At 45.8% G+C, this 22,075-nt stretch overlaps 1 long non-coding RNA gene across 4 annotated transcripts; it reads left to right on the top strand.

Moving 5' to 3' along the window:
* Nucleotides 1–219: 219 nt before the first annotated feature.
* Nucleotides 220–21,698, top strand: LOC113594730 (uncharacterized). Of its 4 annotated transcripts, none has more exons than XR_008292619.1 (7): nt 220–461; nt 3,249–3,410; nt 6,719–6,887; nt 8,722–8,760; nt 12,655–12,839; nt 13,115–13,225; nt 16,149–21,698. It is a non-coding gene; the product is annotated as an uncharacterized LOC113594730 (long non-coding RNA). The 4 variants fall into 4 exon arrangements; XR_008292618.1 differs by lacking the exon at nt 16,149–21,698 and adding an exon at nt 14,753–15,745 and having other exon boundaries at nt 221–461; nt 8,727–8,760; XR_008292617.1 differs by lacking the exon at nt 16,149–21,698 and adding an exon at nt 14,753–15,745 and having other exon boundaries at nt 221–461.
* Nucleotides 21,699–22,075: the final 377 nt, after the last annotated feature.

Below are 22,075 nucleotides of genomic sequence, written 5' to 3'. Positions count from 1 at the left end.
TCCCCTGCAAGGACTGGGGGTGGGTAAGGCTCATAAAGGAGAAGTCATGAAGTCTGGCTTTCTGGCCAGATTTCCTCTGGAAGGTGAGGTGTGGCCGGCACTGTGTGTGTGGACCGCCTGGGAGGGGACACACACCCTGCCTTCAGACGGCAGGACCTCAGCCTGGCCTGCGGCCAAGGAGCCAGACGCCAGGCCCGGGCTCTCAGCGGTGGGAGCGGTCGCTGTGCCGGCTTATACAATGGCATTATCTCAAGCCAACCACGGCTGCAGAAACTCGCAGTGCTTCCTGTCTTTGCAGCACAAACTGTCCGATTTCCAACAGCTTTCGGACACACTCGCTGGCGCTCGGTCGCCAAGCTCGGTGTATAAATGTCTAAAGCCACTTCTTCCTTGGGAATTGCAGACGCTGCGATGCTGTAATCCATTGTATTTTTATCCCCTCTGGAAGGACTTGCACAATCGTGAGTCACACGGGGAAAGGGATTAACTCTCAAAACATGTATGTGATGTAGGCAACCGCCTGGAGCTTCTTATGGTAGGGGCCGTAGAGGAGTAGAACAGTCTCGAAGGTCATATTGACACCACGTACAACACAGTTTATTCGTGGTGGCCCATCGTCTCATTGTGCTTCCCACTCTCGAATCTCTGGGGTCTTCTTGTACAAGGAAAGCTTCAGGACAGAAACGCCAAATCTGGGTGAATGTGATGGGGAGAGCTTCCTTTTAAAATCTAGTAATTACTGGGGTGCCTGGGTGGCTCAGTCTGTTGAGCGGCCAACTTCGGCTCAGGTCATGATCTCGCGGTCCGTGAGTTCGAACCCCGCGTCGGGCTCTGTGCTGACAGCTCAGAGCCTGGAGCCTGTTTCAGATTCTGTGTCTCCCTCTCTCTAACCCTCCCCCATTCATGCTCTGTCTCTCTGTCTCAAAAATAAATAAACGTTAAAAAAAAAATTAAAAAAAATCTAGTAATTACTTTCCATGTATTTCAACTGCGTTTGCTCAAAATGGTGATGGAACTCTCAAACACAGCCCTTGGATTAAATTATAAAAATTTTAAAAGCCATTAAAACCCTGGTACTACCAATGTGTCAAACAGGATGAGAAAAACTTGTTTTTAAAAAATTGTTTTTATTTGTTTGGCTTTCTTGGCTTAGGAATATTGCAGTTAGATTATTGAGTAGGTGACCAAGTCTCTCAAACGACGTGCCTATGCCAGAAGGCTGAAAACTTTTAGCAACCTGCTCCCAGAAATCGGGGGTTTAATTCAACAGTTACCAGAAATGCTCTTAAACCTTCTGCTTCCAGGTCAGGAAGTTTTTGGCAGGTCGTGGACTTCTGCTACGGGGTGTGCTGTGTAAGGAGTATTGTTGGCCCAGGCTGGCTTCGCGGGGAGCTGAGCCCTCTGCTCTGTGCTTCATGGGAATCCCCGCTAACAGAGCGAAACCCAGTTGCGGTGGACGTGGGCATCGACAGCTTCAAATCGTGTGTCAGATAGCTTTGCTTCATTTACGAATGACGATGCTTCTCTCTGGCCCTTGCTTTCGTGGAAACGGGCAGGCTTTCCTGGCCAGGATGCAGGAGAGTGCTGGCGAATGTTTAACAACCAGCAACAGACAACCCTGGTGGGAGGCATTCATCATGGCTTTTAATGAGATGAGCCTAGAGATGTAGAATTTCTTTTTTCCAAATATTACATTTATTTATTTTTGAGAGAGGGAGAGAGACAGAGCATGAACAGGGGAGGGGCAGAGAGAGAGAAGGAGACAGAATCCGAAGCAGGCTCCAGGCTCTGAGTTGTCAGTATAGAGCCCAACACGGGACTCGAACTCACGGACTGTGAGATCATGCCTTGAGCAGAAGTCGGACGCTTACCCGACTCAGCCACCCAGGTGCCCCGAGGCGTAGACTTTTTTAACTATGAAATGTTTCAAGCATATAGGAAAACGTAGGGAATCACACAATAAGTGTTCACGTGCTCACCAACCTGCACATTTTGTGATAGTGACATCAGAATTTTCTTTTAAAGAAAGAGTGAGGACCACTCTCCGGCCTCCTTCCCCTTTCTCTCTGCACAGAGGTGATTGCCTTCTGAACTTTGGTCTTTTCCTTCTCTGCCTGCAGCTCAGACGTTATTCAAGCACTCACCGCTGTGTGAAGGCTGCTGTCTGTCCTTGATGAGTCAGTACGGGTTTTTCAGCGTTTTGAATGCTCTTGCCTCCCTGTTTCCAAACGTGTGTTTGTAGGCACGATATGTAATACTGCTTTGTGTGTTTTAAATTTTGAATATGCATGGTATTACGATGCATGTAACCTTTCTGATAAGTTTTCTTGAGGTATAGTCCACGTCCTGTATAAATCATCTATTTCAAGCACACAGTTTAATCGTTTTTAATGTCGTCACAGAACCGCACCACAATTGACTTTAGAACATTTTCATTACCCACCTCCAAAAAACCCTGCACCAATTACCAGCCGCTCCCCCTTCTCCCCAGCACCCCCCACCTCCCAGACCTCAGCAACCACCCATCTGCTTCTCGTCTCTGCGGACTTGCCTGTTCGTTTCACATAAACGGCATTATATCTGGGACCTTGTGTGTCTGACATCTTTTATGCAACATAACATCTTTCCGATTCACCCATGTTGTTCGGGTGTTGGTGCTTTATGCCTTTTTACGGTCTACCATTTTGCCGTATGGAGGTATCGCTTTTTATTTTAGTCACCTATCGATGGATATCTGTTTTTTCCCCCACTTTTTGGCTATTATGAATAATGCTGCCAATGAACATTTCTGTACCAGTGTTTGTGTGAACACGTTTGAGTTTGGCGGTAAGTGTCTAGAGCAGACTTGCTGGGTCGTACGTTAGCTCTATGTTCAGTCTTTTAAGGAGCTGCTAGACTTTCCCAGACAAGCCACATCACTTTACATTTCCACCTGCAGCGTATGAGGGTTTCAACCTCTCCATATCCTTGTCAACACTTGTTAGTGGCTGATTTCTTTATTTTGGCCATCCTAATGGGTGGTGTGAACTGGTTTTGATTTGCATTTCCCTAATGACTAGTCACGGTGACATTGAGCTGTGACATCTTTTCATCCGCTTACTGGCTATTTGTATATCTTTTTTTCAAGAACTATTTATTCAGCTCCTTTGTCCATTTTTAAAATGGAATGACTTATCTTTTGATTTTTGCAGTATAAGAACTCTTTACACAGCTTATTTCATTTTAAATGTTTATTTATTTATTTTGAGAGAGAGAGAGAGAGAGAGAGAGAGAATCCCAAGCAGGCTCCGCACTGTCAGCGCAGAGCTCTCGATGCAGGGCTCTAACCCATGAACCGTGCGATCACGACGCGAGCCGATATCGAGAGTCAGACGCTTAACCAACTGAGCCACCCAGGCACCCCTCCTGAGGTATGTTTTTGAGTGTTTGTTGGGTAAATACCTAGGAGTGGAAAACCTGGGGTCTGAATACGTGCTGTAGGGTTTATTAGATATTGTCACATGCTTTTCTTTCTCATAAACAGTGTATTAGAGGTCTCCATTCAATAATACTTGGTATTGTTCGACATTTAAATTGTAAGTATTTAGATGAGTATGAAATCGAATGTTGGCACTGTCTTAAAACGTGGTCTTTACTGATTGTCAAACTATGGTGGCCTGCGAGGGCCAGAAAAGCTGCTGGTGCTGTTTCGTTATTTGTAACACAGAGTTAAGAAATTGTGGCAATAATATATCCTTGTGAATCGACAGCCGTGGAGACCCCGGTAGAAGTGGAACAACATGAATACGTGTACAGAATGTTTGTAGGGCCCCTCTGCATAGCCTTAGTCGGCCGTATAACACCACTGACTACGTAGACTAGACTAGACGTAGCATAGAGCATTTTTTAAATCTGCAATATGAACTTTTGCTATTGTTTAGTGTAAAGTTCTAGAGCTTATTAGAACAAGCCATTTGCAGCTTCTTTAGCCCCTGGAAGCCCTTGTAAGAGCAAAATAGATTCCATTCCCACTTTTGGTTCCCAGCCTTTGCTTAGTCTTGTAGCTAATAATTCCAATTCCTTCGGCAACCCAACTATATAATAAGTTGTTTTTAAGCATAAGTCAGTGTCACATCATATTTATGCAAATAAGAACATTTTAGCGGCAAATAAAGGTTTCTTTTTTCTTTACTAGAGTTTGATTCAAAAGGAGACCTAAGAAGAAGTCTCAACTTGCATTGTGAGGGCTCTAAAATTTCAATCGTGTTTTCAGCTGAGTTTCTTGTATGAGTGTTGATCTGTGGTTTTAACATGCATAGGTAGAACCTACAGGGTAAAACAAGCAAACAAAAAACGAATAATAAAGCGAGGAACCTTCTAATGGAAGAAGCTTCATAAATGTTGGGTCCCATAATTACAAAACTGCTGCTTTAAAGTGTATTTTAACAGACAGGTTCTCTCACAGGTTCTCTCACAGTTATGGTAACACTGTGCTCAGCCTTTCACACATATTCATCATGTCATTTACTCCTTACCAAAACCTAAGAGGCAGACATTACCTCACTTAACCCGGCTTTAGCTGTTTGTTAGAATCTTCCACAGATTTAGCTAGTGATATTAATTTAGGCTCTGAAAATAAATGAAACTTTGGAGCCTTTGGATATTTCCTTCCAGCAAATTTGCAAAAGCCAAGACAATTCAAGAGTTTCATTAAAGACAGCTGATCCTCTTAGCAGTGCACCATGGAGCATTCTCCTTCAGAGAAAAAAGGTAAAGTCAGGAAATCCTGGGATGTTCTGTCTAAATTCTACTTCACTGAAGTGGTGACAGATTAAAGTTCAGCCTCAAAGTTATTTTTCACTGGAAATTGGGTAGACTCCAGTTTGCACCAGATTTTTTGGCCAGACTTTTTTTTATCTCTCTGGGCAGAGCTCAGGGCTCTCTATGTAGTTGATGGAATCTTGCCCACGAAAGGCTCAAAGGAGGGATGGAGGGTGTGGAGAGGAGAGGTTCTGACCCCTGTCCCCAAGCCAGTGATGGTCGGCGGTTTCATAGGCTTTGTATCCAAGTGAGTGCAGATGGGCTGTTGGCCAGACATGGAACCGTCACACCACGCAGGAAGGGATTCAGGGTTGACCAGGGACAAAGATGTCTTCCTTCACAGGCCCTTCAACTTGTCCTGGTGTTATCTGCCTCTTACGCAGCTATTATGAAATTCAGAAGACGTCTAGCTAGCATTTTATCTTTGTCACACGTTAGCTCTGTGCTTCAAATTAGGGAAAATAATAGAACCATCCCATGGCAATTACACTTTAATAACAAAAATTTTTAAAAATAGTACTATTCAACACGGCTAATGTGAAGATTCAGTGAGATAATATAGTGCACGAAAGGTGCCTGGGAAACAGGAAATGCGTAATAATTGTTAGATAGGACTACGCTTGTATCATTAATAGTGATACATACAATAAGTCAGAGGAAAATAAATTCATTCTTCATGTATACAAAATGTTGTTTGGCTACACCTTTAAGCTTCTCTTTTTTTTAGGATTTTAGGTTTTATTTATTTATTTTTAAGTTGGCTTCATGCCCAGCACAGAGCCCAATGCAGGGCTTGAACTCGTGAGCCTGAGATCGAGGTCTGAGCTGAGATCAAGAGTCAGATGCTTAGCTGACTGAGCCCCCCAGGCGCCCCTAGACCTTTAAACTTTTTAGAGATCATTTTGATACATTCAATTAGATGGACCATCAATGTAGGTCTTCTCCATGCATGGCCATCAACTTAAAAATAAAGAAGAGTAATTTTACATACCATATAAAAATGTAGCTTTAGTAGGTGGTTTGTAAATCTGATTAGTTTTTACTGTTTCAGGACATACCTATTGATGCAGAAACAGTCTCTGGATTTATCTTAATATTAAAAAATCGGAAAGCACATATGCTACTATACCAACATGGCAAAAATTTTGAAATATCATAAAAAGTCTGAGATAAAAACCACAAAAATATTATTTTACTGGATTCACACTACAGAGTCTGGATTTTTAACTTCCTGGCTATTTTTTGACTTATACGATTAAGAAATGGCCAAGTCAAGGGGCGCCTGGGTGGCTCAGTCGGTTAAACGTCCGACTTCGGCTCAGGTCATGATCTCCCGGTCTGGAGTTCAAGCCCTGCGTTGGGCTCTGTGCTGACAGCTCGGAACCTGGAGCCTGCTTCGGATTCTGTGTCTCCCTCTCTCTGCCCCTGCCCCACTCATGCTCTGTCTCTCTCTCTCTCTCTCTCTCTGTCAAAAATAAATACACATTAAAAAAAAAGAGAAATGGCCAAATCAACATTTAAGTAAATAGGGTTTCAAACAATTTAGGATTAATTTTCCCCATTTTTTTTTTTAAATCAACCAAGAGAATTCAGAACACCATACACACACACACACACGCACACACACACACACACACAGTCCCCCCTCCCCCAAATTAAAATCGACCTGGATAGTGCCATTTCAGAGCACGATTGTAGCAAATCTAAGTTTTATCTAAATAAATAATTCTCTATGACTTAGGGTAGTTATTACACAATTATGAACCATCACCAAAACTTACATTGTTTAAGAGTAAGTGATCTTTCTTTTCAAGAAGTGGCTCACGAATGTTTTCTTAAGTAAATTATAATGATAAATCGCCAGTAGTATCTTAAATAAATATCTTCTAACATTTTCCCCTTGATTTCCATGCCCAAGGTGAACAATTTATTTTAGGAGGATTATTTCTGCTGACAAGGAAGTTAAGAAAAAAAATCACTCAGCTGAAGAAGGTTTCCTGATAATCACGGAATCTTTGAAAGCTTGGCCCTGGATATCATTAGATGACAGTCTCACCCCAGGGTCCCCTCACCGGGAGGAAACCCGGGTGAGCACTGAGTCTCCTTATTACTGGAGGGCATGCCTGCCAACACAGACCATTTTGGAAGAGGGGAAATGTAAATAGAAGCATAAGTAGCCACCGACAAGGTTCAGGAAATAGCAGTAAGGGAGTCACCAAGGTCGTCATATCTCAGGTTTTTTGATTTGGGAGGGGATATGAAAAAGCAGGAACTATCCTTTGGCCCTTCATGAAATGGGAATATTTGCTGGTCCAACTAGTGGAAAAACACCATGCTTCAAAAGTTTCCAGAGAGTAACAATGAAAGCTATGATTTGATGAGGTGTACAAAAAATTTTTTGTCTATGTAGCCAAGTGTACAAATCGTAAATATCTAGCTTGACCCATTTTTCTCTCTCAATCAAATTGTGGTAAAAATATACATGGCACAAAATTTGAGTGTGCACTCCGGTCTACACATTGTTGGGGAACCACCACCACTCTCCGCCTCCAGAAGTTTTTCAACTTCCCAAAATGAAACGCCACACCCATTCGACACTGGCTTCCCATTTCCCCTCCCCCTAGGCCTGGATGGCCACCGGGCTACCTTCTGTCTCTCTGAATTTGACTCCTGTAGGTGTAAGTCATCTGAGTGGACCCCTACAACATATGTCTTTCTGTGCCTGGCTTATTTCATTTAGCATAATGTCTTTGGTGAATTTTATCAAATTGAAACCCTTGCATAACCGGTGAGCTGACAAAGAAACACGACATTGCCAGAACCAAAGAGGCCCTTGCGGCCTTTCTTTTTTGGTACCTGCTACCCTTGTGTGATCATGAGGGCGAACATGTCCATGGCCAATGACAAGAGTGAGACAGAAGAGAGAAGACCAAGGTTTCTGCCTCTCGTCTCCCCAGTAGGAGAAACTGCATATCTGGTCTGTTTTGTACATGAGGCTTTAGCCTACCTGCCAAGAAAAAGCTTGGAAACTGTTGGCTTAGAAAATGTTCATACTTCCACACCCAGATTGTCTGGAAAAGTGCCTTGGGTTTGCCCTTATTCTGCTAACTCCCACTTTTGTGACTCTGTTTAGACAGCATCTCCTTCAGGAAGCCTTTTCTAATTGCTCATTGGTGACTTCCCACCAAAATGTGGCATAGCCATACAATGGAATATTATGCTGCCTTTAAAAGGAAAAAAATTCTGTCATGCTGAAACATGAATGAACCTCAAGAATGTTCTGTTAAGCAAAATAAGCCAGTCACAGAAGGGCATACACTGTATGATTCCACTCATATGAGGTATTTAAGCAGCTCTTAATTACACAGAAGCATCATTACACTGTCATCATAAGAGTTAGTATGCGTACTTCATTCTATTTATTTTATTTTTTTTAATAATTTTTTAATGTTTATTCATTTTTTAAAGACAGAGAGAGACAGAGCACAAGCAGGGGTGGGGTGGAGAGAGAGGGGGACACAGAATCTGAAGCAGGCTCCAGGCTCCGAGCTGTCAGCACAGAGCCTGATGCGGGGCTCAAACTCACAAACTGCGAGATCATGACCTGAGCCTAAGTTGGCCGCTCAACCGACTGAGCCACCCAGCAGCCCCTTCATTCTCTTTTTTATCTGAAAGAAATTACTTACAAATCTTTCACTTTTACACTTCCTGATCTAGAAACAAAAACCCACATAGTTTAATAAGATAAAAGGTATAAAATATACATGAATATTTACAAAGAAACAAGCCAAGTTTTTTTTTCTTTTTGAAGCTAGAGTAAGTAACAATAGATAAAAACATATTTCCCATATCCCTAATATGTGTGACCTATATTTGAACGCCATTCTCTGAGTTGTGGGGATTTACTATACATTCTTTTAGTCTAGGTTGCAAGAAAATCTTGAAACATGGAAGCCAACAGTAGGTGAAGTCCAGTTTCCCTTTGTTAATTCCCCAAATGTCTGCAAGTAAGTTACTCTCTGATGGTGTCCTTACATCCAAAAAGTGAGCATCTTTCCTCTTGTTGGTTTGTTTGTTTATTTATTTAATATAAAAAAATTTTTTTAAGTTTATTTATTTTGAGAGAGAGATAGAAAGTGAGTGGGATAGGGGCGGGGGGGTGGGGGGGGGGGGAGAATCCCGAGCAGGCTCTGCATTGTCAGTGAGAATCCCGAGTGCGGCTGGAACCCAAGAACCATGAGATCCTACCCTGAGCTGAGATCAAGAGTCAGATGCTCAACCAACTGAGCCACCCAGGTGCCCCCTTCCTCTTGTCATATAAGAAGCTATCCACAAAACCAAGGGAAGTCCCCCAAATCTACCTTTCCTTTAACTTTGGATCGTGAGTCAACAGAAAAGATATCAAGTCAGATGAACAGGCTAAAATATTGAACAGACTCCTCATAACTATTCTCACAAACACAATGAAACTTTGAAAAGCCACAATTTGAATATTATTAGAAAACTCATTGTGGCCTGATCACAAAACATTTAAAAAAATTAATTAGAATTATGGATGATTTTTGATTTTTGTTCCCTCCTTTCTATTTGTCAGATTTTTTAAAATGCTAAATTCAGATTCTTTTTATCACCACCTTATGCTATTTGAGAGTATGCTGTAAACAAATGAACTCACTTCATTTCGTTCCTGTGCAGGAAGCTAAAGTCAAGCCGGTGGAAACAGCAGTGAGCTGCGTGTACACGGTTTTATCGGCACCTACTCTACTGTTCACTTTGTAGCTGCCTTGGGGTGGGTAGGCGTAGCTCTTGTTTTCTCAGATACGAGAGCAATGAAATGACCCAGACTTACCCAGCTTCCAGGAAATGGGCAAGTGCTCTGGTGAGAGGCAGGTACGGGAGGTGAGAACAAAAATAGGAACCGAGCAGGTTGGGCATCAGATCCAATTTTCACCATAGTCGAATGGAGGAGAATGACAACCCAGGCCATTATCTGCAGTGTGATCGTAGTTATGACCTAGGTAAGCCCAGAGTGATGGGTTCCAGAAAGGCACCTCACCCAGGCTTGAGTTTGGGAAGTGGGGGTTACAGAAACTCTGCTGGAAGACGACATGCCCAACTGGAGTGGAGAAACATGTTCTGGGCCAAGGGAACAGCAGGCGAGAGTCTCCGAGGGAAGAGGGAGCAGAGCAAGTTGAGGGAATGCAGATTGTCCAGGAGGATGGGAGGTGAGGACAGGATGTGGCTAAGTGGAAACACCTAAGGCCAGGAGAAGGATGATCATGGAAATTATCTACTGGAGCCAGCAGCTGGACTTCGTCTAAGGCTATCCGAGGTCCTTGAAATGCATTAAGCAGACAGAACGTGATCAAGAGGACTCTTAGGAAGAGTATCCTGCAGTGACGAGGAGGGAAGATCGGGAGGTGCATGCAGCAGAAAGGAAGTGTGTCGAAAATCGGGTAGTCCTCAGGCGATCAATCCTGATGGCCTGTTGGGCAAAGCTGAACGCTTGGCCCTTGCGGGGCAGCCGCAGGGGCAATGCACGGCCCCTGGCCCCAGCTGCCCTTCCGAGGGGTGGGTGAGGTGCTATCCCCCAACCTGGGAAGAAGCAGGTCTGGCAGGGGGGATGTAAGCTCTGGTTTGGATGTGTCGGGTTTGCTGTGTCTGTAGTGTGTCTGGCTCTAGGACAGATGGTCAAGAGCCACTAGGAGGGCTCTGAGAGAGCAAACAAAACCGGTGATGCATGAGCTATGCGCAGGAAGGGAAACTCTGGTGGGGAATGAGATCGCTCAGAGAAAGGCCACCGCGTGGGGAACTGGCCCAGGACCGCACTCTCAGGAACAAGGAACGTTTGAGGAGTGAGCAGAGGTGAGGTCAGTGAAGAAGGCTGACACTGAACACTCGCGTCCAAGAGGCAGGAGAATGAGGACCCAGCGTGGTCAAGGTGAGCCGTGGGCAAGGAGCTTCCTGCCCTTCCCATCCCTCTTGGGCAGCTAGGGTTTGCACAAGCCCGAGCAAAGCCAGGGACTGTTGGGGAAAGGGCTGTGGTCCGGAGGCAGGCTGGGTGCTGGGTCCCACCTGGCTGGCTGCAGCACCCCTGCGTCTGGAGCCCGGTGTTGCCAACCCAGCGGGGGAGCAGTTCAGTGCTTGGTGCCCACCGGAAGCTGGCTGGGAGGTTGCCAGGCGTTGGCCCTGGGAGCGCTTAGACCGGGGCCTGGCTGGCTCGCCTGTTCAGGAAGCCTCCGCTGGTAATGTGAGTGGCACACGTGGATCTGTTTTAGGAGAATATTCTCTAACATTGGGCCTGTCCTGTAAACTCCTAATTCTGTTTGGCTCTAAAAGTAATTACCATACTTCATAGCCGTTTATGAAACTATATTAAGCAGGGAACTCACAATCTATTTCTTTTTCAAACACTAGAGTTTGGTTTTTAGAAGTAAGAAATATGTCCATTTCTTAAAGTACCGTAGACTTTCTTCACTCTCCTGTTCAGAAGTCCGAATCTAATCACCCCTTATCTGATGAACTGAAAGGGGAAAAATATCATAATAAGGCTTTATTAAAATCCAGGGATTCTGCACTGAATAACTAGAGTTTCTTCTTGCAGTGATTACGTAAATCTTCTTTTACAAGCAACATAACTACTGAACTTTATTTTTTTATTTTTATTTAAAAAAAAAATTTTTTTTAACGTTTATTTATTTTTGAGACAGAGAGCACAAACGGGGGAGGGTCAGAGAGAGGGAGACACAGAATCGGAAGCAGGCTCCAGGCTCTGAGCCGTCAGCACAGAGCCTGACCCGGGGCTCGAACTCACGGACCGCGAGATCGTGACCGGAGCCAAAGTCGGCCGCTTAACCGACTGCGCCACCCAGGCACCCCACTACTGAACTTTAAAATAAAGCACAGATACATTCCTATCTCTAAATAACACAGCATAAAATAAAAGAACTACATTTTATTTTATTTAAAAACATTTGTTTGTTAAAAAATTCTTTTCATGTTTGTTTATTTTTGAGAGAGAGAGACAGAGTGTAAGGGGGCAGGGAGGGCAGCAAGGTAGGGAGACACAGAATCCGAAGCAGGCTCCAGGCTCCAAGGTGTCAGCACAGAGCCCGGCATGGGGCTCAAACCGATGAAGCAGGAGATCATGACCTGAGCCGAAGTGTGAAGCTTAACCGACTGAGCCGCCCAGGTGCCCCAAAAGAACTACGTTTTAAAGAAATGGGCCATAGGTCACCAGAAGGGAGGTGGGTGAAGGGATGGGCAACACAGGTAAAGGGAATTAAGAGATACAGACTTCCAGTAATTAAATAAGTCACGGACATGAAAAGTACAGCCCGGGGAATATAGTTGTCATAATGATGTCTGGTGACTGATGGTCGCTACTTTATCACGATGAACACGGAGCAATAATGTATAGAATTGTCAACTCACTATATTGTACACCTGAAGCTACTACAACACGTCAATAGTAAATACTTAATGAATAATATTATTTATTTCAATAATAAATAAAAGGGGAAACGAGCCATAGAATGACTTGAGAAAGAGCTTTCTGACCGAAATGGAAATGTCTTAACGTGTTGCCACTGACACAGCATTGCTTGTGAGGCTCAGGCCTCCAGAGATGTGTGCGCCATTTTAACAGGCTTTAAAAAAAGAAATGAAAAGGCTCAGAGCCACTGCAAGACCGTCTGTGACATATTTAATCCTGGGCAACCTTTCCAGCAAGGTTCTGGCAGAGCTTGAGAAATTTGGCCCCCTCAAATCACGGGACTTTCCACATCACTCTGGTGATAAAAGGAGGTAGTTTTTTGTTTTTTGTTTTTTTTGTTTTTTTTCCTGAACGCATAGGCAGAGCTAGATTCCTACACCTATAGAGGGAAGGAGAAACACTCGGGTGTCTACACAAGCCAGAGCACCGGATACGGATACAGCACCAGCCCAGATGGATGGGGCATTCCATTTCTCCACAAAAGCTGAGCTAAGAAAAATGTCAGGTCGATAATGAAGAAAGACTGGGAGGAAACGTAATACAGGTGAGTCGGGTCTCCTTGAGGAGATTTCACAGCAGCGAGGCTGGTGGGCAGGGCAGCGGAAGATCGACATTTTTTATTGACCAGCTACCATATCCTGCGTGTGGTGCTCAGTGCTTTATGCCTATTATGACATCCTTACAAGAGAATGAGTAGAGCTTTCCCCCTGGGAAGAGTGCCACAGTCCTATGGCTGGTTAACAGACATCAACATTCAACAAAACTTGGCAGTGAAATTATTTGCAGAAGCTATCATAAGAGTGCTTTTCTTTGTCTCAGATTGTTTTGTAGGACCTTGGAGTTTAATAACAGAGACCCAGATACCTAATCCGTCCAGCTCGGTCTTGTGCCTGACTCACTGGATGGCCTTCGTGAAATCATTCTCCATCGGTGAGTGCATTTCCTTGCTGCTAAGACAAAACTAAAAATACGTATTGTCTTCAGGGGTTATGGTAAGCACTGGCTGAGTAATTTTTGCTAAGAAATTGCAACTTTTTCAAGTATAGAGGAGAGAAAAAGATGTATTTCATCATACAGGAAATCTTTTTGGGAGTTGCCCTATCCTAAAGTGATACAATATAACAGAAAAAACTTTCTACAACCTCTAAGCTTCATTAGACCACGGGACACAAAGTGCCGTAATTCTCGTGCTTTCTGATGCTGGCCAAGACACGGCCAAGACAGTTGCAAGAAGCAGTTCAGTCGTTCAAGACACGGTCAGTCGTTCAAGACACGGTGTGCGGGGGAGAGAGCAGTCTTTTTCTGTCCTGCTCTTCACACACGGGGCGGGTCCCCCATGGACCTCGTCCAGCAGGGCCAGACATCTCTCATGTGTCTGTGCTCCCAAAGTGTACTCTTTCCCAAGTGCTAAGCCCACCGGCAACTTTTCTTTGGAATTTATATGACTCCGTGTTTTGGCTGCTACAAATCTAGTTTTATAAAGTGCTGGGTTTTCTAATTTTTTAAAACAAATTTTTTTTTTTAAATTTTTTTTTCAACGTTTATTTATTTTTGGGACAGAGAGAGACAGAGCATGAACGGGGGAGGGGCAGAGAGAGAGGGAGACACAGAATCGGAAACAGGCTCCAGGCTCTGAGCCATCAGCCCAGAGCCCGTCGCGGGGCTCGAACTCCCGGACCGCGAGATCGTGACCTGGCTGAAGTCGGACACTTAACCGACTGCGCCACCCAGGCGCCCCTAAAACAAATTTTTAATGTTTATTTAGTTTTGAGAGACAGAGACAGAACACGAGCAGGGGAGGGGCACAGAGAGGAGACACAGAAGCTCAAGCAGGTTCCAGGCTCTGAGCCATCAGCACAGAGCCCAACGCGGGGCTTAAACCCACGAGCCGTGAGATCATGACCTGAGCCGAAGTCGGAGGCTTAACCGACTGAGCCACCCAGGCGCCCTTGAGTTTTCTAATTTTAAGCAGGAAAATTCTGCCCCACTCGCTTTGTATTTTTTATGATTTTATTCATCTCCCTTTAATTTGAGTGACCGAGTCTAGCGGCTAAGAAGGTTTTGAGAGACAACTCAGGATAGTAGAAAAAGCCTAAAATGTGGAAGCCAGGAGAGGAATTCCGACATTGCTACCGACTCTCTTATGGCCTTGGATGCATTCCTCAGATCTTTGAAATTCAGGGTTTTTTGACCATCCGATGGGGAGAATGATATTGACCTTGTAGAGTTGTTGTAAGGGTTAGAGGTCTTTGATATATTTGCTTTATGAAACAAGCATATATTGAGTACCAAGTTCCTTACGTGGAAATATGGCTGCAAACAAGACAAATAACCAGCTCTTATACAGCCAGAGTTTCACTTACGTGAGTTACTGGGTCTAGAACTCGGGCAAACAGTCCATAGACACGGTGGGCACCTCCATATTGGATGCCAGTGAGTTCTTCCTTTATCCTCCAGACACAGGACAAAGGGACATTTTGAGGGGTCATCTCGTCCTCCTGTTGCTTCCATTTTCACAACTTATTCGGACAGCAGTTACTGAGCAGCTGGATCCCACGTGCACAGGCTTCCTCCAGCACTAGGAACACGGAAGTGATCGGGCTGGGGCCTTGGTCTCAGGGCTGACAGTCGGGGAGACAGACAGGCAGTTACCCTTCAGTGTGCTGGGGACTGTGGGGTCCTTTGGAGGGGGAGTGCTTCCCAGAGGGGTCTGGGAACTAAGTCTTGAAAGATGAAGGGGATTTGGCACAACGAGGCGTGGTCGGGAAGGTGGAGAAGGTGCTCAAGATAGAGAGGACCGAGGCCAAGGCTTGGAGGGCACAGGGTCCTTGCTGTCTTGGGGGCAGTAGAAAATAATTCAGTATGAAGTACAGGGTGTAGGGAGGGGGTGGGGAGAGATAAGGGGTGCCGGATACGCGAAGAGAGCTCAGCCTCACACGTGTGCTGAGGAAGTTAAAACCTCTTACACGAGCCTGAGATTTTTGGAGAAGAGGTCAAACTGGAGACTCAGTGACACTGGCCAGAGGTTGAACCAGGGCACTGGTCATCAGGAGAGTCAGGCAGCAATGTTTGAGGAGGTGGACAGCCCAGTGGAGAGCGGCTGGGGTGAGGAGCAGTGGGAGGGTGGACCTGGGTCCCCCCAAGGAGGACGCCCAAGCCATGGACCTGGGGAGGGAGGGAGCGCAGTCTTTGATGACAAAGGCCGCCTCGAGCTCTTGCTAGCCCCGTGGCCCCGGGAAAGTTACTGAACTCTCTGTGCCTCAGACCCTTCCTCTAAAAGCGAGCATGATGAGGGGCACCTCGGTGGCTCAGTCGGTTAAGCGTCCGACTTCGCTCAGGTCATGATCTCACGGTCCGTCGGTTCGAGCCCCGCGTCGGGTTCTGGGCTGACGGCTCGGAGCCTGGAGCCTGCTTCGGATTCTGCGTCTCCCTCTTTCTCTGACCCTCCCCTATTCATGCTCTCTCTCTCTCTGTCTCAAAAATAAATAAATGTTAAAAAAAATTAAAAAAAATAAAAGCGAGCATGAGGATAGTAGAACCTCATAGGGTGTTGCGTTGTTATGTGGCTTAAAGAAAATAAGGCATGTAAGGCGCTCAGAAGGGTGTCTGCAGTGTCCCAAGTCCTCAGGAGGTGCCAGCTTTTCTTAGGGGACACAGCAAGATGGAGATTCTTGGAGGAAAAAGAGGGCTCAGGAGGACCAGGGGGTCTCATTCTGTTTCCCGTGACAAGAGGTTGCTTCAAGACTTCGAGAACACCATTTCGGTCCCCTTGTCAAAGGAGGTAAACTCCACAACGGAGGCTGCCTCGCCAGCTGCCAGCTGCACAAAACCCGGGGCAACTCTCTCTGAACAGATTTGTGGAGTCCGGGACACCTAGGACAGCGGACCCCACATCCGCTTCAGGGCTCGAGCAAGAGAAACGTAAGTGAAAACGTTCAGGCCGTAGATCCCTGTGGGGGGTTCGGTCTTCATACGAGGTCGGGGACCAAGCGGGGTCCTGGTGAGATGGTGAAGCACGTGCAGTTTGTTTTTACCCAAACTGCTACCAACTTCTCTGATGTCTTTCTAAAGACACCTTTTTTATTTTTTTAAATGTTTATTCATGTTTTAGAGAGAGAGACAGACAGAGTGGGAGCAGGGGAGGAGCAGAGACAGACAGGGACACAGAATCTGAAGCAGGCTCCGGGCTCCGAGGTGTCAGCACAGAGCCCAATACGGGGCTCAAACTCATGAACCGCGAGGTTGTGACCTGAGCCAAAGTCGGACGCTTCACCGACTGAGCCACCCAGGCGCCCCTCGAGATCTATTTCAAGTTTTTTCACGGCACCAATGAATACTAAATTCTTAGTGGCTCATTTAAAAAGTAAACATACCCTAGGAGCACTTGGGCGGCTCAGTCAGTTAAGCATCCGACTCTCGATTTCAGCTCAGGTCCTGATCTCAGGGTCGTGAGATCGAGCCCCGTGTTGGGCTCCGTGCCGGGTGTGGATCCTGCTTAAGATAATCTCTCTCTCAAGGGGAGGCTGTCTCCCCTTCTGCTGCACTCTCTCTCAAAGAAGTCGACAAGTTATTAATTAATTAAAATAAAAGTATACACACCCTAAACGGGCAATTGATGACCAAGGCATTTTGAAATCAGCCTGCCCCTCCTCTCACTCACCAAACAACTGGGTTTTCCACGCTAGCAAGTCAGAGAGCTCTGCTTGCCTCAGACGTGCACCGCTGTTCATGAAACACTTGAATCTGGTTCTTGCTCTCCATACTTATGTCCGCCTTCCTTCTGGACGCATCCAACCCTCTGACCTCCTTGACCCAATGACCTTATTCTCTGCTGGGCCACGGCTTCCCGTTCTCACGGTGCAGAATGTGGAGTCTGAACCTCGTTATCTTTTGAAACTGTTCCACCTCGAAAATCATGAATCAGACATCCTCCTTGCTGGTCACAAACTTGTCACTGCAGCTTCTTGCACAAAGGTCCCCGGCGCAAGTGTCCCTCTGGCTGTGGGTGGCGTGCACACCTCCCACTTTCTCTCCGTTAGCGGGCCTCTCTGCTCTATTAATGTTCCCGAGATCCAAGTTGGATTCTGGCCCCCATGACACAACCACGTTTCTGGTAAGCTCTCTTGCCCTCCCTTTGCTACATATGCCCGGCAAATTCAATTCCTTGTTTGTTTTTCGTTTTTCTAGTTTACTTATTTACTTTGAGAGAGAGAAAGAGAGAGCAAGCAGAGGAGGGGCAGAGAGAGAGAGAGAGAGAGAGAGGGAATCCCAAGCAGGCTCCACCCTCCCAGCGAGGAGCTGGATACAGGGCTCGAACCCATGAACCCGTGACATTATGACGTGAGCTGAAATCAAGAGCTGGACAGCTAATCAACTGAGCCACTCAGGCACCCCTAGCGGATTCAATTCTTTTTTTTCTTTTAACGTATTTTTAATGTTTTATTTATTTTTGAGAGAGAGAGACAGAGACAGAGTGCAAGCAGGGAAGAGGCAGAGAGAGAGGGAGACACAGCATCCGAAGCAGGCTCCAGGCTCCGAGCTGTCAGCACAGAGCCCGATGCGGGGCTCAGATCCACAAACCGTGAGATCATGACCTGAGCCAAAGTCTGACGCTTAACCGACTGAGCCACCCAGGCGCCCCATGGTGAATTCAGCTCTGAATGAACTCAACCATAGCCATTCTCCGGCCTTGACCAGGCTGCTGAGTGTCACCATTGGGAAGCTCCCCAGCTAGGCAGATGGTGAGCGCTATATGCCTTTGATCACCAACCACAGGGGTGCTCCCTTTTCCTGGCAATCTCTCTATGCTTCTCTCAAAACACATTTCACAAATGTTCCATCTCCTTCAATCTCAAATATGCCCCACCTCTCCCTAACTGACTTTGCTTCATATTTCACAAAGAAATAGAAATACCACACAAGACCTTTCTCGACTTCGTGCCACCAAATCGACACCACCACCTGCATTGGCCCTGGTTTTCCCCTCCTCTCGATAGAACTGAGTGGCCATTTCCCCTTTAACAGAGACTTATTTTCCATCCTGCCCTGGACCGAAGGTACTGAGAAGTGATTTATGGTTGCAGAGACGTGGTGCTTACTGGCGACCCCAATGGAAGCCATATTGAAGTGGAAAAAGAAGGAGCCAGAAGGTGGAGAAAGCAACAGAGCAGCTGTAAGCCAGTTCAGTCGAGAAATCTGATTATGAAGAGAGGCAGTCACTTAAGTGCTCTCTTCTGAACCTTAGGCTATCAGCTATTGCCCTCATCTTCCCCCTGGTCCCCTCTACCCATTCCTTTCTGCCCTCAGATATGCAACGTCCTCTGAACTTCAACACTAGTACAACAGCTAGACAAACCGGAAACAGAAACCACCCTTGTACCTTGTATACCTCAGCTATTGGCCTATTATTTGCTTCCCTTCGTAATCAAATTTCTACAACAGCTGTCCATAGCAGTCTTGTTACTTTTTCCACCTTCCGGTTCCTTCAAATCTCGCTTCCATATGGCTTTTGTTAGGGTCACCAGTGATGTCCAGATTAGTGAAACCGAAAATCACTTCTCTGTCTCCTGAGGTGTTTCCCTGAGGCAAGTCCTCAGGGAAAATCTTGTAGATTTGGGAAAGTAACGTCCAAAGGTGATGGAATCGGCTTAACAAATTAACTCCCCATTTACTGACTGCATAGTCTGTGTGAGGCACTGGCTTGAGTAATGGGACTTCACAGAGACACGCAGGATGTGGCCTCTTATCATGGGCCTACTGGCCGGCACCATAAAGAAATGGTGGTGATACACCGAGCTCCAAGCAGTAAGTAAGTGAAGCAGATGGGGCCCAGGGAGCACCAGGGAAGAAGGAGTCAACCTTCTCTACAGTGGGCAGGAAGGGCAGTGCCTGAACTGCGGACCTGAATGACGAGGGAGCACACTCCAGGCCGTGGAAGCTTGTGCAGTGCAGGGGGACTTGTTGCTGTGGTGACAGTCGGGGAACTTCCTGTCACGTGGGACACAAAAGTCTGCGGCGGAAGTGACGACGGAGGGAAGGACAGACATGACCAGTCGGACGGTGATCTCTGACCAGGACCGCACAGGTGCTCACAGCAAGGACACTGGCCGCCAGCCCTCTCTCCATCCCAGTGACGTCGGAACCCCTGTATTTGACCTAGGTATGGTCCTGGGTGTCAGCAGGTGCTGAATAAAGGACTGAATATTTTAGCTCATGAAACTTGCCACATTACTGGTGTTGTTTTCATTAAAAGTGTTACTGCATCTGACCTGCTTAGAACACTATTAGGCACAGCGTTTAAGAGACAGCAGGACATAGGGGCACCTGGGTGGCTCAGTCGGATAAGCATCTGACTTCGGCTCAGGTCACGATCTCACGGTCTGGGTTCGAGCCCTGCGTCGGGCTCTGTGCCGACAGCTCAGAGCCTGGTGCCTGCTTTGGATTCTGTGTCTCCCTCTCTCTCTGCCCCTACCCCACTCATACTTTCTCTCTCTCTCTCTCTCTCAAAATAAATAAATGAATATTAAAAAAAATTTAAAAAACAAACAAACAAGACAGCGGGGCGTAATGGTTGGACCCCAACCTACTAGACTAGACGCCCAGAGTTTATGCCCTGGCTTCGCTGTCTACCATGACTTTGGCCAAGTTACTTAGCCTCTTTGTACCTTCTGTGCCTTGGGAACTCTGACAGTACCTAACTCACAAGGTTACCACGAAGGTGAAATGAGTTTATATGTGTAAAACACTTAGTGCTTTGTAACAATTCACAATAATTGTCCACATTATCACTAATAGTAGGCATGACTAACAATTATTTTTAATAATTTATATTGTGACTAAATAATTATTGACCATTATGATGAAATTTTCCAAGCGCTCCGACTCCTAGAGCCCCAGCCCCGCCCTCACCGCTGCACTTTTTTCCTAGCATATCCATATCTCTTGCTGACTTGAGATACATGTCGGTCATCAAGCGTGTCCGTCAGCTGATGGAAGAGGCAGGGGAAACTGTAGCAACCATCCACAGGCCCAACCATCATGCTATTCCCAAGTCGGAATAGCTCTTCTTCCTCATTGAAAGTATGATTGAATACCTCATGGATAAACCAGCATGGAATTGGGTTCTGGAAGGCTAAAGAAAGAAATCACCACTCCAGGTGTGCTCTCTGGAAGCTTCACATGACACCCTCCCCATTTTGTTTATTGTCACGTCAGCTTTGGGATTTACTGTCCAACTAGTCCGAAGAGCATGTGTTTTTATATTTTGCAAGACTGTCTCAACCAGCAGTGTAAAACAACAGAAAACAGTTGCAAAGCTTTCACTTTTAAAGGGTTTCCAAGCACCCTGCCCTTTTCCTAAAGGACTCTTTTCCCTTTTATGGATGAGCACCAGGCTCCAAGACAGTGTAAATAGAGCTTCCTGTTCTAGGGAAGTGTTGGCTCCTGCAGGAGCCCAGGGGTCCTTTGGGAAAAGTTGATAGGAACTATGAGCTGTATGTGACCTGCGGCCCAGGAGTCAGCTGAGCCAGCAGGGAGGGAAACACATTTAACAGCCCCTTTGTGCAGACTGAGGTCCCAGAAGCACTTCTGGGAAAGTAAGTCTGGTGCCATACACACAGTCCTTGTAAAGAATGGCAGGGAAGCCGGCCGAGCTGAAGAAGGACATGCCCAGATTAGACGTCCAAATCTTGGACCTGGCTGCTTTGAAGAACCGAGAGATATCTGAAACTCCCTGTGTTCCATATGAGTGAAGGTTTAAAAATCAGGAAAAAACCCAGATTGATGTCGCACGACTTTAGTCCAACGGCAACTATTTTTTCAGGGTGCTTGGTGGTCGCACACTGCTGGCATGCGAGTTAAAATCCATTACCCGATGCTTTTAGTTGGTAATAAAAGCATTACTTGTATGTGGTTGAGTCGATGGGCCATCCATCTGAGAAGGGTGCTCTTTGACTTTTGTGTGCTTCCCAGTCTCATCGATGGTGGAAAGAAAGTAAACCGAGAAAGTATACTAGTCCTTTTAGATTCACTCATAATGATACCATGACAATTATGAGTATTATTTTGAGGATAGCTGACATTTACTGAGTACTCGCTATGTGCTAATCAATGAATTCAGCCAATAGTCTCCATCAATGAAAAAAAAAAATTGAGCATGAACTGACAAACCGGGTTTGCTAATCTAACGTAAAGTCCGCAAAGGGACACCCGGAAATCAAGAAACAGAAATGCAGGTGAAAGTAGTGACATGGAAATTCTTGTCTTTTTGTTCTGCACGACATTCTTTCGTAGTTTGTCTACTAAAGGGGTGTGGGCACCCAGTTTGGGGACAGCTCTGCAAACACTGAGCTGTTACTGTTTCCCTTTGAAGGGTGAGAGATCGGAAGACGAAGATCTGAAGAGGTGAAACATAACCAGTGCTCATGGATCGGAAGACTTTCTGTTGCTAAAATAGCAAATACTCCCCAAATTCCTCTACAGATTCCACTCAATTCTTATCAAGCATGAGCTGGCTTATCAGAAGAAGTTTACAAGCTCATCCTAAATTTAGTGGAAATTCAAGAGATCAAAAATAGCCCAAACAATCTCAGATAGGAAAAACAAAGTTGGAGGATTCACACTTCCCAATTGCAAAACTTACCATAAGACGGATGCCTGGGTGACTCGGCCAATTAAGCCTCGGACTTTGACTCAGGTCATGACCTTGCAGTTCGTGGGTTTGAGCCCCGAGTCAGACTGTGTACTGACAGCTGGATCCTGGAGCCTGCTTCAGATTCTGTG

Source organism: Acinonyx jubatus, chromosome F2 (assembly GCF_027475565.1).
Source record: "Acinonyx jubatus isolate Ajub_Pintada_27869175 chromosome F2, VMU_Ajub_asm_v1.0, whole genome shotgun sequence".
In the NCBI taxonomy this organism is placed as follows: Eukaryota; Metazoa; Chordata; class Mammalia; order Carnivora; family Felidae; genus Acinonyx; species Acinonyx jubatus.
Note: the sequence above shows the minus strand (reverse complement) of the source record. Positions and strands in the feature narration are given on the sequence as shown.